The following is a 15138-nucleotide window of genomic DNA, read 5'->3' as shown; positions in this document are numbered from 1 at the left end:
TCCACAATTAAACACCTATTATGTGTCAAGAAGTATAATCATGGATAAGTTGCAGTTTTGTGCTGGAGAGGGTGGCTTTTGGATAAATAGGTGATAGTGGTGGCAGCTTCCTCCTCCTTCTTCTCCTCCTCCTCCTTCTTACATGATTATTGTTTTTAATAACTAACTTGTTTTTGTTTCTTAAAGAATGCCTAAATAATAAATTTTGTTTTGAACTTTTTAACTGAGGCATAATTCATATACAGTGAAGTACACAAATCTTAGGTATGATGCTCAATAAATTTTTACATAAATATACACCTTTGGGACTATTACTCAGGTCAAGACATAGAACATTTCCAGCACCCTGAAGGCTTGCTCCTGCTTCTTATTAGCCAACACACACCATCCAAAAGGATATCTCTGACACTATAGTTTTGTGGTTTTGGATTTCATAGAAATTGACTTCTCATAGACAAAATTTGCCTAATAGTGTCTGTAAGATTCATGTTATTGAGTGTAGTTATAGATTTTATCTATCCTGCTCTTATATATTTTGGTTATTTCTAATTTGGGAATTTTATGGTAGAGCTACAATGAAGATTCTTGTACATGCATTGGTTGGACATAAGCACTTATTTGGGAGGGCTGTATATACAGGATTAGAATTCTTGGGTCACAGGAACACATGTGTTTGCTTGAGTAACTACTGGTAAACAATTTCCAAAGTGTATCAATTTGTACTCCCTCAAGCAGTGTGTGAGAATTCTAGTTCTTCATTTTCACCATAACTTGGTTTTGCTACTTAGTTCTATGAATTTGGTAAGTATATTGGAATATTATTGTGGCTTTAATTTTCATTCCCCTGATGACTAATAAATGTGTTTATTGACATTTGTATATTCTCTTCTGTGACTTACCTTTTAAGTATTTTTGCCTTTGAAAAAGTTGGATTATTTGTTTCTTATTGATTTGTAGGAATTCTTTACATATTCTGGCTATGAACACTTTATAGGATATATGTATTGTATTATTCTTATAATTTCTGTGAGAACTGTAGTGATGGCTTCTCCTACCCCTAATATTGTATATTCTCTCTTTTTCACCTTGATCAGTATTGTTTGGACTTTATTAATATTGTTAATCTTTTAGAAAACAATTCTTTGCCTTTGTTGATTTTTCTCAATTGTTTTTCCATTTTCTTTTTGTTGATGCTACTGTATTATTAGCTTAGAGCATTTATTGTAAACCATTTTCCCTAATATATGCACTGTTTTATCTTTGTATCACACATTTTAACATATAGTATTCTTATTGCCATTCAGTTCAAAATAATTTCTAATTTTTCTTATGACTTTTTCCTTGACCCTGGGACTATGGTTGTAGATTTGCTTATTTCCTCTTTTAATTCTGTCAACTTTGCTTCATACATTTGGAGGCTGTGTTAATTGCTTATAATTTTCAAGAGTGCTATCTCTTCTTGTTGAGTTGTCCTTTTTATTATTATGAAATTCTCTTTCTCTTGCCTTAACGTCTAATTTATCTGATATGAATGTAGCAATATCAGTTTCCTTTTGATTAGATTTGCATTGTATTATATCTTTCATCCTTTTGTTAGAATAAAAAATGCACCAGAAGTTAACCCCAGTTCAGCAACCTCAGTTCTCGAGTTTTGGCTAAGAAAGAATTCCGAGCCAAGAGTCAAATACAAGCAAAGTTTTGTTTAGGAAGTCACAGAAGTAGAAGTGAGCCAGTTGGGCTATGTGGACGCAGGAAATAAGTTATAGAGGCAAAAGAAGGGCCCTTGGAACATAGGAGAAAGGAAGTGAGGATATATGCCCCTGGGGGAAGGGGAAGGGGAAAGGCTCATGTGTGTGGTGTGTGGGGGGTGTGTGTGTGTGTGTGTGTGTGTGTGTGTGTGTGTGTGTGTGTGTAAGAGAGAGAGAGAGAACTGACTGAGTCCTTTGTCTTAAAGTTTTTTATCTTGAGGTCTTAGGGGAGGATCTCAATAGAATATCCATCAGCTTTCCAGGTATGTTCTTTCAGGATCATGGTCTCTGCTAGTCCTCATGTCAACCTTGGCATTGCCCTGCCTGGCCTTCCTGCTTTTCTGGGTCTGGAGCTGAAACACATCTGAGGCCTAGAGTGGTCGTGTAAGGGCTTGTATGGGAATCATATGAAGCTATTCTCCAGTTCCCTTCATTCCTCCTGAAGGACTAGTGACATGCCAGGGGGGAAAGGTCAGGGGAGGGTTTGAACTGCATGACCATGGATATGAAAGGTCAGGGAGTCTAAACCCCATGACCAGCAATATGCTAGGAGAGGAAAGGTCACTTTGGGGGTTGTCCGTTGCTAGGCACCTATGGCTTTTTGCTCTGGGTGACCTGCAGTATCTGGCCTATCGTCTTTTCTCTGCTCATGCCTAACTTCCTACTATACTTTTACTTTCATATTTTTTGTTGACTTATATTTAATTTCTATCTTTGTATACACCACGTAGTTTATTTATTGTTTTAAATATCTTTTTTATTGATTTCTTAGATGAAGGCAGAGAGAGAGAGAGAGAAAGAGAAACATCAATGATGAGAGATAATCATTGATTGGCTGCCTCCTACAAGCCCCACACTGGGTAGTGAGCCCACAACCTGAGCATGTATTCTGACTAGGACTTGAACTGTGACCTCCTGGTTTATAGGTTGATGCTCAAGCACTGAGCCATGCCGGCTGGACCCATGAGGTTTATTTTTGTTTAATCTAGTCTGATAACATTTGCCACTTAATTTGATTTTTTCAAAACCATTTACATTTAATGTAGTTGCCGATATTGGTTTTATTCTTCTCATCTTATTTTTTATTTTATTTTTAAACTTATTTTTATCATATATTTTTGGGTTGCTTATTTTTCTTGCTCTTTTGGATTAATCAAGTGTTTTTGTAAATACATGATATGTTATGGACTCCACAATACATTAATATTGTTGTTACTTTAATCAATTAATATTCATTTTTATATTAATAGTTGTTACCAGAATTCTTCTGAAAAAAAAGCTTGGGGTCTAGGTGGGGCCAGAATTACTTTGCACTTAAGAAAGACTCTGCTTAATGCTTGATGGAGAGGGACAAGAAAGAGAAAGAGAGGAAGAGTGGTGGCAGGGGAGGAGCTATTGAGATGGCAGGAGTTCAAGAACTCTCTGATATGATCCCTCCTTAAAACTACTCATTGCCAAATCTTTTAGAAACACTACAGAAATTTTGAAGTGCTTGCTAAGCATATATTTTGGATGGGGAGAGAAATTTTATTCGTTTATTCAACCATTTTTTATTCATTTGTAAAACATGAACCATGCATGTTTCCAGGCCTGGAGCTAGTTGCCTAGTATAAAGTGATAAAAACAACATAGTTTCTGGCTTCAAGGAACTCATATTCTAGTAGGGAAACATATGCGTAAGTAGATATGAAGGAGTTCTCATATTGTTTAGAAAAATAATTTGATGATTTGATTAGGTCACCTACAACTCAAAAATTTCTAATAAATTTCCATTAGACTTAGGAAAAAGTATAAACATTTACATGATCTGCCACTACCTGTCTCTTTCTTCATCTTTCTTTTATGGCCACTCTCTCACTAACATTTTATCCAGGACACAAAATTCATTGCGATCTCAGAGTTTTTGCTTTATAGTTCTGTGGACAAAAGGGGCCACATGCTGACCTGACAAGCTCAGGGGAGGCCTGCATGACAGTCTTGCAAACTCGGAGACCTAAAGTAACCACAAAGGATGGTCTGAAATTAAACTTGAACTAAACGCAGTTATGGTGGGCAGTTACATCCTAGGCCAGTATCTTCACTGACAAGGTCAACCTTTACCTTAACTGAGCCTATCTGTCTTTTTGTATCTATGATAACATACCCTTGAAATGTCTGGGTAACTTGTAACTTCCCTTTTTCTGGAGCCCCTGGGGCACAATCAAATGTGGTGGGCGCCAGGACAGATGCCACAAATTCCTTCAATATCATGTTAATTGTTCCTGTACCCACCTAAGTATGTGTCCATCATTTTACTTTTTATCTAATCCTAGGGGTTTCCTCCACTTTGCTTTATCCCACCTCCTTAATCTATCACCAATGAATTTCATGTAACCCACCTATGTCCCTCCTTTGATTGCAATGTATAAATACAAATGTAACCCGCCATTCTCTGGAGCATTATCTCAATTCGTTGAGGTTCTGCTTCCCGGCATATGTCGACAGTTTGGCTCAAATAAACTCATAAAAATTCTTTACAGGTTTCAATGTTTTTTTTTTTTTTTTACATTAACAGTTCTTTCAATTTGCAACACCCTCTCAAGATTATCACAGAAATATTGAAGGGGCACACCCCGAAGCCCTGGAAATGGGGAGTTCAAGGCATGAGGGCCTCGCCCTCAGAGGGCAGGGAAATAATTAAAAAATTTTGATACATAAAGAATTGTGCCAGAATAAAGATATGTAAACGTGTGCAGGAAATGTCTAAGAAATAATTAAGACTGTCTACCAGATGCAGGAAGGTAGCTTTTCTGTAGTCTTTTTATACTATACATATAGACTAAGAAAAATCTTGAAAAATTAGTAGCTGTTTTCCAGGTAGAAAAAGTAGTTATAAGTGAAGAATGTGTCAAGGAGAGAAAGCAGTAGGAATCAAAGCATAGTGGTGTGACTCAGTCTTCATTACAAAAAGAAATTCACTCATCCAACCTTTACTGAGTGAGTGCCCACTGCCAGGCTCTGAACCCATCAGGGAACTTGAGGGGTTCAGATCGACTGACTTGTACGTAGGAGAATGAGGTAGAAGTTCAGAACATAGGCTCTAGTATCAGACAGACTTGAGTTCAAATCTTGGCTCCACTACTTCTAAGTAGTGCAACCTTGGGCAAGTTAGTCGATCTCTTTGTGCCTTGGTTTCCACATCCATCAATACTTGCTGTGAATGTACTTGAGAAAATGTACATAGAGCACTTTGCCCAGTTCCCCGTATGTGATCAGATCTCAGCCACCAATTCTCTTCCGTGTAGTTAATTTGGTATAGATCAGTGATGGGCAACCTTTTGAGCTTGGTGTGTCAAACTTCGCCAAAAAACTGAGCATAACTCGGGTAGTGTGTCACTTTGAGAAAAAACATTATTTCGCAAATGTTTCATCCTCAGGAGCAGCAAATGTTTCATCCTCGGCATGCGGCCGCCTCAGCGGCCACGTGTCATCAGAAATGGCTACGCATGTCAGTGCTGACACGCGTGTCATAGGTTCACCATCACTGGTATAGATGAATTATGTATTGCTTATATGGGTGTACAGGATAGTAAACTTTTTGTAACCAGTTACATATTTTTTTATGAATCATAATGGGGAAAGCAAGAAACTCCTCCAAAACTCCTCTCCTGGGAGCAGGGGTGGGGATTCTTGATCTCATCCCACGGATTGTGAAGAGTTTTCACAGGGAGGCAGCACACACTGGCCTGTCTCCCAGGGCTTGGGGAGAGTTGAGGGGTGGCTACATCTGCATCACAGTTTTTCTGGGTAAGCTGGCCACTCCCTACGGATTTGTTATCATGCTAAAAGTGTCTCCTCCCTTCCTTTCTGGAGCTTTTGCAGCTGTTCCTGGAAGGAGACCCAGTTGAAAGGGATTGTGGACCGGGAACAGCTGGGATCTTAAATGATCTGTCAGCAGCTCAGAGCAAAGTTCCAACACCCTGAAGTAATGGTGAGGGTGGGCTCAGAGCAGGAGCTGACTACGCAATAAGCTGAAAGCCCCTTGGAAATTTGGTGACACAGCTAATGAGTCTAGCAGACTGGAGAAGGACGTGGGGAAGGCCGATTAGAGGAGAGGGTCCTCTCCAGGGATGACTTGAGAGCAAACAAATGAAACCCTGGGAGGCTTCCAGTCTGGGCAATGGGGGAGAAATCCTGGGGCCAGGCAATTACAGGCTTCTAATTAGCTGGCCAGAGCAATCAATAGTCATGTCGATTGTCATTTGCTTGCAAATTGCACACCTGGTGTCCCTCAGAAAATTTTGGCCACAGACTAAGATTGTTGCTTCTGAAGGTTATGAACAATAATTATTCTCTATCCCATCACCCATCACAGTCTTAGCCCCCAAATCTTTGATTTCTGGGTTCTAAAACAGGGTACAAGGCAAGTTAGTGTGGATGAAAAGGGGCCACATACTAACCTGACAAGCTCAGGGAAGCCCTGCATGGTGGTCTTGCAAACTGAGACCTGAAGTAACCACAAAGGATGGTCTGAAATTAAACTTTAAAACTAAAAGCACTTACGGTGGGCAGTTACATCCTAGGCCAGTATCTTCACTGACAAGGTCAACCTTTCTCTTAACTGAGCCTATCTGTCTTTTTGCATCTATGATAACATATCCTTGAAATGTCTGGGTAACTTGTAACTTCCCTTTTTCTGGACCCCTTGGGGCCCAACCTACTGTGCCTGACCACCAGGACAGATACCACAAATTTCTTCATTGTTATCATGTTGTTGACTGTTAACTATCCTGCACCCACCTAATTATCTGTCTATCATTTTACTTGTTATCCAATCCCAGAGGTTTCCCTCCCCCCCTCCCAACCCCCCCCCCTTGCTTTCTTCTGCCTCTCTAATCTGTCACCAATAGATTTCATGTAACCCACCCACATCCCTTCCTTTGATTGAAATGTATAAAAGTAGATGAAAAACCGCCATTCTCTGGAGCATTATCCCAATCCGTTGAGATACTGCTTCCCGGCTAATGTTGACAGTTTGGCTCAAATAAACTCACAACATTTTTTTACACGTTTGAATGTTTTTACGTTAACATTACTAGTCGTGTGCAGAGGCTGGAGGCAGAGTGGCAGCTCCTCTTGTAGAATCTGATGGCCCCATTTGTTTAGTTTTCAGGAAGTCTAATAATGAACTGACAGATCCAACGCCCTGGGGTTTAGTCCCTGAAGGGGTGGTTATTTTTAAGTATTTTCCATAACCAGAGACTATCATCCTATATGTTTTTCAGGCCTTTCTGTTGTCGTTGTTGCTGCTGCAAATGACAAAATCCCAACTCAAATTAGTAAGTGAGAAAGTATTTGTGTTAGTGGAAATTTAAGTGTAAATGGATTCTGTTTATTGGCAAGTTCAGAAGATGTCAAGCTTTGAACATGGCTCAATCCAGAGGCTCATGATGTCTTCAGGACTCAATATTTCCCTGTTGTCATCTCTTAGTTCTACATTATATGGGAGGTTCCCCCCAGCAGGTGGCTCTAAGGTCTTATTCTACTAGCTCCACAAGCCCAACATAAAGAGGGGACTCTTTCCCACAAGTTTCAGTGTCAGAGTATGGATGGACTCTCATCAGCCTGATTGCACCAGGTCTACCTTGGAATCAGTCATGGTGCCTCTTATAGCAAAGCCTGAGTCACAGATGAGTCTGCACTTGAAAGGGGTTATTCCCACATGAACCATAGGAATGGAAGTGGGAGTTGGATGATTCCCGAATGGCAAATTGAGGTACAGTGAGCAGAATGTGAATGAATGTGTGCTGAGGAGATAAAAATTATAGATGTTCTACTCTATACCTACAGGTTTCAAATCTGTGCTGTTCTTCAAATCATGAGTCCCCACAACAGAGGTAGAAAGTCTAGTTCAATTCTGTTTAACAAACATTTACCAAGCACTTACCATGTGCCAAGGTCCATGGGATGCCCTGGAAAATCAAGATGAATGAAAGATGAACTCTGCTGTCAGAGCTTTCACTGATTGGTGACTAAGACTGCCATAGAGTCTGGATGAGGTTCCCTAATGGTGGGAGGGACAAAATCCCATAAAAACACAGAGAAGAGAGTCTTTAACATCAATTCATGGGTGGCTGGGTGCTGAAGATACCTCAAAGGATCTTCAAGACTTTGAGTCTTGAAGTTTGAGGAGGATTTTGATAGAGGAAATAGAAGCAGGGAGGCTTCCAAGCAGAGAGACAGGCATATGCAAAGGTATAAAGGTGTGTGGTGGCTAAACATGGATGACTCTGTACAGGGAAGAACACATGTTAGGTTGTGGCAAAAGGCCATGTGCAGTTATAAATTCCTGATTTGGGGAAAGAGAGGCCTTGTGGGCCTGTCCTAATCATATGAGTGCTTTAAAAGCAGAAAGTTTTCTATAGTGGTAGCAAAAAGGAAACCAGAGATTTGAAGATGGATGTGTTCATATGGGAAAAACCTGATGGTGGCTGCTAGCAGCTCAGAGCAACCCCCAGCTGACAGCCAGCAAGAAAACAGGGACCTCAATCCTACAGCCACAAGAAACTAGGTTCTACCTACAAGTAGAATGAGCTTAAGAGGTAAATTCTTCTCCAGAATCTTTGGATAACAGCTCAGCCTGGCTGGCAAATTGATTTTGGCCTTGTAAGAACTTCAGCAGAGAATGCAGTTGAGTTTGCCCAGTTTTCTGAAATTCAGAACTATGAGTTAATAACTGGGTATTGTTTTAAGCTGCTAAGTTTGTGGCAATTTGTTCTGAAAACAAAACAAAACAAAAAAACTGATGCAGGCGAGAACAATGAAGAGTTTATTATTAAACTGTACCTAATTGATTCTAGGACTCTCAGAGAGGTATAAATTCCTCAGGGCTGGGATTGTGTCTGTTTATTTACCAATGGATAACCAGCACCTATTACTCTACCTGATACATTGAAGGCAGAAAACAAGAATCAGTTGAATGAATGGAAACATGAATGACCAGCTCTGACCACATTCAGATGAAGGATTCATTTGGCACATTTTCCACCCTACCTGCAAGACTGAATTTTTAAAATGGCCCATTTACAGCAGCCAAGTACCCATTTCCTCAGCCAACAAATTATTTTGGAATGCCAATTCTACACACAGTACTGTGCTAGGCTTTCTGCACATAGCCCCAGAAGTAAAAAGACCTGCCTCCTATTCCCAAGACGATTGCTGACTTATTGGAGGGGGAAGGAGTATCAAAATCATCAAATGGAACATAATAGATGTCGGGGCTGACCAGCAGACCCTGTGCAATGGATGAATAATTAACACACTGTTCTGTGAAAGAGAGGGCTAAGGGACTGCTTGGCTAAAGGAACCAAACAGCCCCATTCATCTGCCTCCTTAGGCTTTTGTAGCAACAGCTTGAACTAAAATTAACTATTAGATACTATCAGCAGGGTAAATATCTTTGAGAAAGCACATGCTTCTACAAGGTTGTGTCTAAAGACTAAATATAGAGATTCTGGTAAAACACCCTGGGGGCTCAGACTTGTTTGGAAAAGTCAAGGCAGGGTCTGCCGCCTTCGGCAAGGTCCCCCTAGAGGCCTCCGACCTTTCGGAATCCTCCTTACAGACTTTCCAACCAAGTCCCGTGTTTCCCCACAAATAGAGGCAGTGTGCTATAGGAAGAAAGGCAAGGGATTTGTCATGAGAGGACCCGGGTTCGAGGCCTGACTGTCACTAGTCATGTGACCTTAAGCTGTTACATATGTATTTGTCACTTACTAGTCATGTGACCTTAAGCTGTTACATAGAGCACCATGGTAATCTTTATCTCTCATTGCTGTTGTGACACTCATACAGAATGCTTGGGAAAAGCAGTTTGCAAATCGTGAAGTTGTAATTCCATGCTAAATGAGACCATAGTAGTGTTAAAGATACCCTAGAAAGTGTTAGAGAGAAAAGCAGAGGAAGACGCTGACCCCAGGGAGTACTCAGGCAAGCCAAAGGACTTCAGGAAGTTTTGCACAGATCTGGCTTGGGTTGAGATTCAAGCAAGGCATGGGCATGGTTTGTAGGAGGAGGCAAGGGCACAGAAAGGTGTAGGGTGGCTCTGGGGAAGACATATTCAGAATTTATTTTTCGAACCAGTCAGTGAACAACCTTGAAAGACTTTTCTCCTTCTGGAAACCAAACCGTGTTTAACAAGTGCTGGGAAATTTGGCAAACTAAGAGCACAGAGACCTTGAGGTCCTGGTATTATTCAAGGATTCCATTTTTTACGTGACTGTGCAATTCAGTGCCTTCTGGAGATTTGGGGGGAATAGCTCTGGTCTCAATTAAAAAGCAAATCGCTTGATTAGAGTAATTACCAAGTGCTTTCTTGACAGGCTGATGGGGCTGGTCAATAAGGTCAAACTGAATTTCTTTTCTGCTGTAAAGGAAGGCCTTGAAGCAGAGTCCTGTTAGGTGGCATCACCAGGGACTTGCTCCAATTACCCCAGACCTTAGGTTTGAGGTAGTCCGGAGACAAAGCAGCTTCCCAAGTCCTAGGGTGCCTATTCTCTTTCTGTTTGGTAAACTACTAGGCATATTCTGACAGTGCAGGGAAGGGGTAGGGCAAAGGGAGATACTGAAGAAATGTTTTGAGTTGATTGCAGGATAATAACAGTGGCAAGAAGGTGGTGAGAAGTCCGGAAGGGTGTGGGCAAAAGCTTTGGGGAGACCGAATTTAGGAGGAAGTGAAAAACATCTGCTGGTTTGTCTGTTTTATATCCTTTCTTCTGGTAATAGAACCCTTTTCTTCTCTGGGGCTTGGGTGAGGCTAACCCAGCTGACCCTCGCTTCTAGCCACAGGGGTAGGCATATGACCTAGATATGTCCAGAAAAATACACAAACCTCTTGGCCATAGTGATCCAAGAATGAACCCATGTCTCACTCAGGCTGGACCCATGAATCAAAACACTCCCTGATCCCCTTTTGACATAGATATTACGGAACATGTGTTTTTTGTTAGAGGGCTGGGTTGCTGGGCTAAATCTTGGGCTACCAGAAGCCCATCATGGAGTGATTCCACAGAGAGGCATGTCTAAGACATGCAGAAACAGAGCCTTGTGACTTATTTTGAACCTCTGGGGCTAGCAGTATCCAAAGTCACTTATTTGACCTCACTATTACATGAGACTAAAATTTCTTTTTTGGCAAAAAATCAGTTTGCCAAGCCTTATTGCTTAAGACAATTGAAAATGTCTTAACTCATATAAGTACCAAACCCAGAGATCAAAAATCTTCTTACCTTGGCAACAGCTGCATTAACTCATTAGTCTAAAGCCATCAGGCATTATGCAGAAGGCATTTAAGCATGTCAAACTCACGGCTGGCGGGCCACAAAAATAAATGAGGTATGCGGCCCGCCGGCTGTGAGTTTGACATGCTTGTAGATGTTAATGGCCAAGTTCATTTATCCACCCATCAGTAAGCGTTACTTGAAGTACATGCACAAATCAGGTGCTGTGGATGCCGAGGTGGTTATGACACTTTTTTTGTTGTGTGCCTTTGAGGACATCACAATTTAGGAAGGCATATAAACAACTCACTGAAGTCCACAAGTGTTCTCAGAGTTCAGAGCATAATCATTCATGGTTAAATATTTTTTTCCAAAATAGGATAAAGATATAAAAATCTGTTTAAAATGTCTAAAACATTGTTCTTGCTGTTAGTACGTTTGCTGTTTAAATAAGGAGGAAGGGCCTTCAACAAAATGAAATGAAAACTCATGGGCTAGGAAACAGTGTGTGGTTGAGTCCCAGTTCTGGATTATTAGAAAAGGTGTGGACAGAGTTGCACTGACAGGAATAGCCCTCCCCTCCCTTCTGCCCCCCCCCACCGCCCACCCCCTCCCCACTCCAAGGTTGTAGTGCCTCTCAGGGTCCAGCTTCCAGCAGCCTGGACAGTAGGGTCTCCAAAACCCTGATAGATTAATTGCAGCTTAAAAAAAGAAACCTACTATCCTCTGCTCCTACTCCCCCACCCACCTGGCTCCCACCCTGCCTGGGGCTGCTCTACAAAGTTCAACCACCACCATCACTCACCCCCCCCCACACACACACACCATACCTCCTGCCTCATTCTGTGCCCAGGACCATGGGGACTTGGGGCATCCCACCACCACCCAGGATGCCTGCCCTCCACAGGCAAGCCTGGCCCAACAGGCCCTCCAGAAAAGTCAGCCAGCTTTGGGGCTGATGGCCTTGGAGATTCCTTCCCCCCACCCCTTTCCACCCTCCAGTCCAGAGGCTTCTGGTGCTGGACACATAAATGGAAGTGCTCAAGTCAGGATGGGGAGGGCCCTTCCCAGTGGCTCCTGCACCCCGTGTGGTATTGCTGTGGGCATCCCCAGAGGCCCTGGGGTCCTGGGCCTCAGGAAGGCTAGGGGTGAGGGTGAGCAGATTCTCCTGGGTCTGGCCTCAGTTCATTGAAGATCAAAGGAACTGAAGAGTCACAGTGTCTCCTGCTCATATTCCTGACTGGCTTCCCAAGCAGCTCCTGCTCCTTCTCCTTCTTAGAGTTGCTCAGTTCGTGTTCCAGGCCATAGCTGCCCACCTTGGTCTTGGGCCCCAGGGGCAGCAGTGTGAGGGCAAACTCAAGCTTCAGGCCGTGAGGCAGCAGTGGCCCTGACTGAGGGCTCTGGTTGTGGCTGAAGCTCAGAGGACCCCGAGTGCTGATGGCCTCAGCTGGCAGTAGGGAGAAAGAACAAGAAGGAGAGGGCAGTACAGAAGGCTCTGCTCCCTCAGGATGGGCTCTCCACCTGAGTTACCACAAACACTTTATGGCCTCGGCCTGAGCTGGACACAGAAATTCACTGCTCAGTGGGGGAAGAAGGGCTGCCTGGGGGGCTCAGGAGAGTTTCAGGGGAGGTACCAATCACCTGGGTGGGCTTCATGAACAAGGTAGGCCTTGGAAGAGGTTGGATTCTGATTGGTTGCCCATGATGCAGCTGGAGACTTTAAATCTGTGGGTAGGCAAGCCAGTAAGAAGGTGGGTGGGCAGCCCCAGCCAAGCAGATCAGCCTTGCTGTTGCTGGGGAACTCTTCAGGGGAAACTTAGAAAGTGCCCAAGGTGAGGATTTGCCATTAACAAGACCTGGATATTCACGGATCTCATAATACCTTGATATTAGATCAGATTTACTTTCCTCTGTAATAACAAAGACCAAAAATGTCACTGATTTCAGCAAAAGAGACATCTATTTCTCAACATTCTGAGGCTGGCGGTTTCTCTAGGGTTCAGGGATTTAGGCTACTATTCTCTTGTTGTCGGCTTTCCAAAGGGTGGAGCCCTTGTCCACATGGCACAAGATGGCTCAGCATTATGTCTGAGTCTCACACAGGGGATGAGAAAGAAAGAAAGAGGACAACCCCCTCTATCCTATAAAGGTAGGATCTAGAAGAGCATTCATTACTACAGGTCATAGTCCATTGGCTTGAACTCAGTCACATGGCCACTGCTAGCTGCAAGAGAGGCTGGAAAATGTAGTTTTCTTCTGAGCATCCATGTCTTAAAAGTATAGTATCCAAGGATACTTTTTTTTAAAATATATTTTTTATTTCAGAGAGGAAGGGAGAGGGAGAGAGAGAGAGAAACATAATGATGAGAGAGAATCAAAAACCCAAGGATTCTAGACTTGAGGGGAAGAGAAATATAAATTTTAGGGTACAACCAGTCACTGTTACAATCTCCTTTTCCAGGAGGCTATGGAAGGGTTAATGACTAAGAAATTCCCTGAGATTTTTAATAGGGGACAATCCACTTCTTTCTTCTCCCCTCCTAATGAAACTGGGGGAAATGTAAGAAGAGAGAGAATACTTGTTGAGCACTGTTCCAGGAGCTTTCTGCAGTAGTTTAATCTTTGCACCACCATTATGAAATAGGCATTATTATCTCCGCTTTAAAATAATGGAATGAGATTCAAAAACAGTAGGTAGAGTGGGCAACTAGCATTTCGATCTCTTCAAAAGAACCAAACATTTTATAGGCATTAACTATGCAAAACATTTAATGTTTGTTAACACATTAAATCCTCACAAGTCAGTCAGATAAAGGTTATTATTTCCTTTTACATATGGTGAAACGAAAATTGGGAAGATAAGCCTGAAATTTGAATTTAGGTCTAATTCCCCAAACCAAAATGTTTCCATTCTACTTCCCACCACTGTTGGTTACAACTTTTTTTTTGGTGTGAATTGATTCCTTTATTCTCTCAGTAATTAATCAATCAGTCACTTCAACAAAAGTTTTTTAAGCACTCAGGGTATGCCAGATTCAAGTCCCTGACCTCTTAGAGCTCACATTCTAGTTGGGAAAATATTTATGCATTGAAACAAACACTTATTGTGTGGTTATGACTAAGATTGATGTTACGAAGACAAATAAGTACAATATGTGGCATATAATAGTACTCAAAAACTATTGAATTAATTGAAGACATAACCCTCAGGGACCTCACAGTAAGTACATTAGTTTGAATTTTCAGAACAATGTGAATTTGGGGAAGGATGTTCTGAACATGACTATCTTGGCTCCAGCTGCAAACCAAAGACTGTCTTCAGATGTGCTGGGCGTGGAAGAACTGTTGAAGCCAGGTCTGTCTCTCAGTGTCTCACATGGACATTCTTCCCTCAGCTTCCTGTGAGTAGGATCTGCTCTGAAAACCAAGGGCATGCGGAACCCAGGCAGGAAGCCAGACCTGAACTTGGAGCCAGTAACTAGCAGAGAAGTTCATTCTTTGGGCCTCTAGGAGTTGTGTTCTTATACTAAAAAAAAACCTGGTCATGATTTCAGGGTGACTAAGGGCAACTTGAGAAAGAGTAAAAAAAAAAAAAAAGACATTTTAAATACATCTGTATCAAATCATCTCTGGGTTTTATAATGAATGCAAGGCATTCCTGAATCAGATGGGCCCAACATGGGGAAAATGTTGCTGAATGCGTCTGTTTATTACCCTTTGTTTTTCTTCCACCTCCTGTCTTCCCCCAGGGTACTTCTGAACCACATATCTAAACTTATCTATGCTAGAGCCAAGGGTAGTGATGGCTTTATGATGGAGATTTCTTAAAGGAAGATATGAATTTTAATGTCTGGATGGATGCCCAGATTGAAAAAAAAAAAAAAAAAAGTGAAAAGGAAGAGAGAGCATTGAAATAAAATGCTTCTAGAATGGAAAATGAAGTGGGAAGGTGATGGGATTCTCATGCTGGCTTTTTGTAGGGTGATCACCATCTCTATTCCTGTTTGATGGTTGGGCTGTTGACAGTTGGCAAGAGAATCTGATTGTGAAAGAGGAAAAGTGGAGAAGAATAGCAATTCTTGCTGAAGTTGGAGCCATCTCTTAATCAGTCTCCTAATGGGATTGTGTTTTGA

The sequence above is a fragment of the Cnephaeus nilssonii genome, assembly GCF_951640355.1.
Source record: "Cnephaeus nilssonii genome assembly, chromosome: 18".
NCBI classification, from domain to species: domain Eukaryota; kingdom Metazoa; phylum Chordata; class Mammalia; order Chiroptera; family Vespertilionidae; genus Cnephaeus; species Cnephaeus nilssonii.
The sequence above is the reverse complement of the archived record's forward strand: the minus strand, read 5'-3'. Positions refer to the sequence as shown.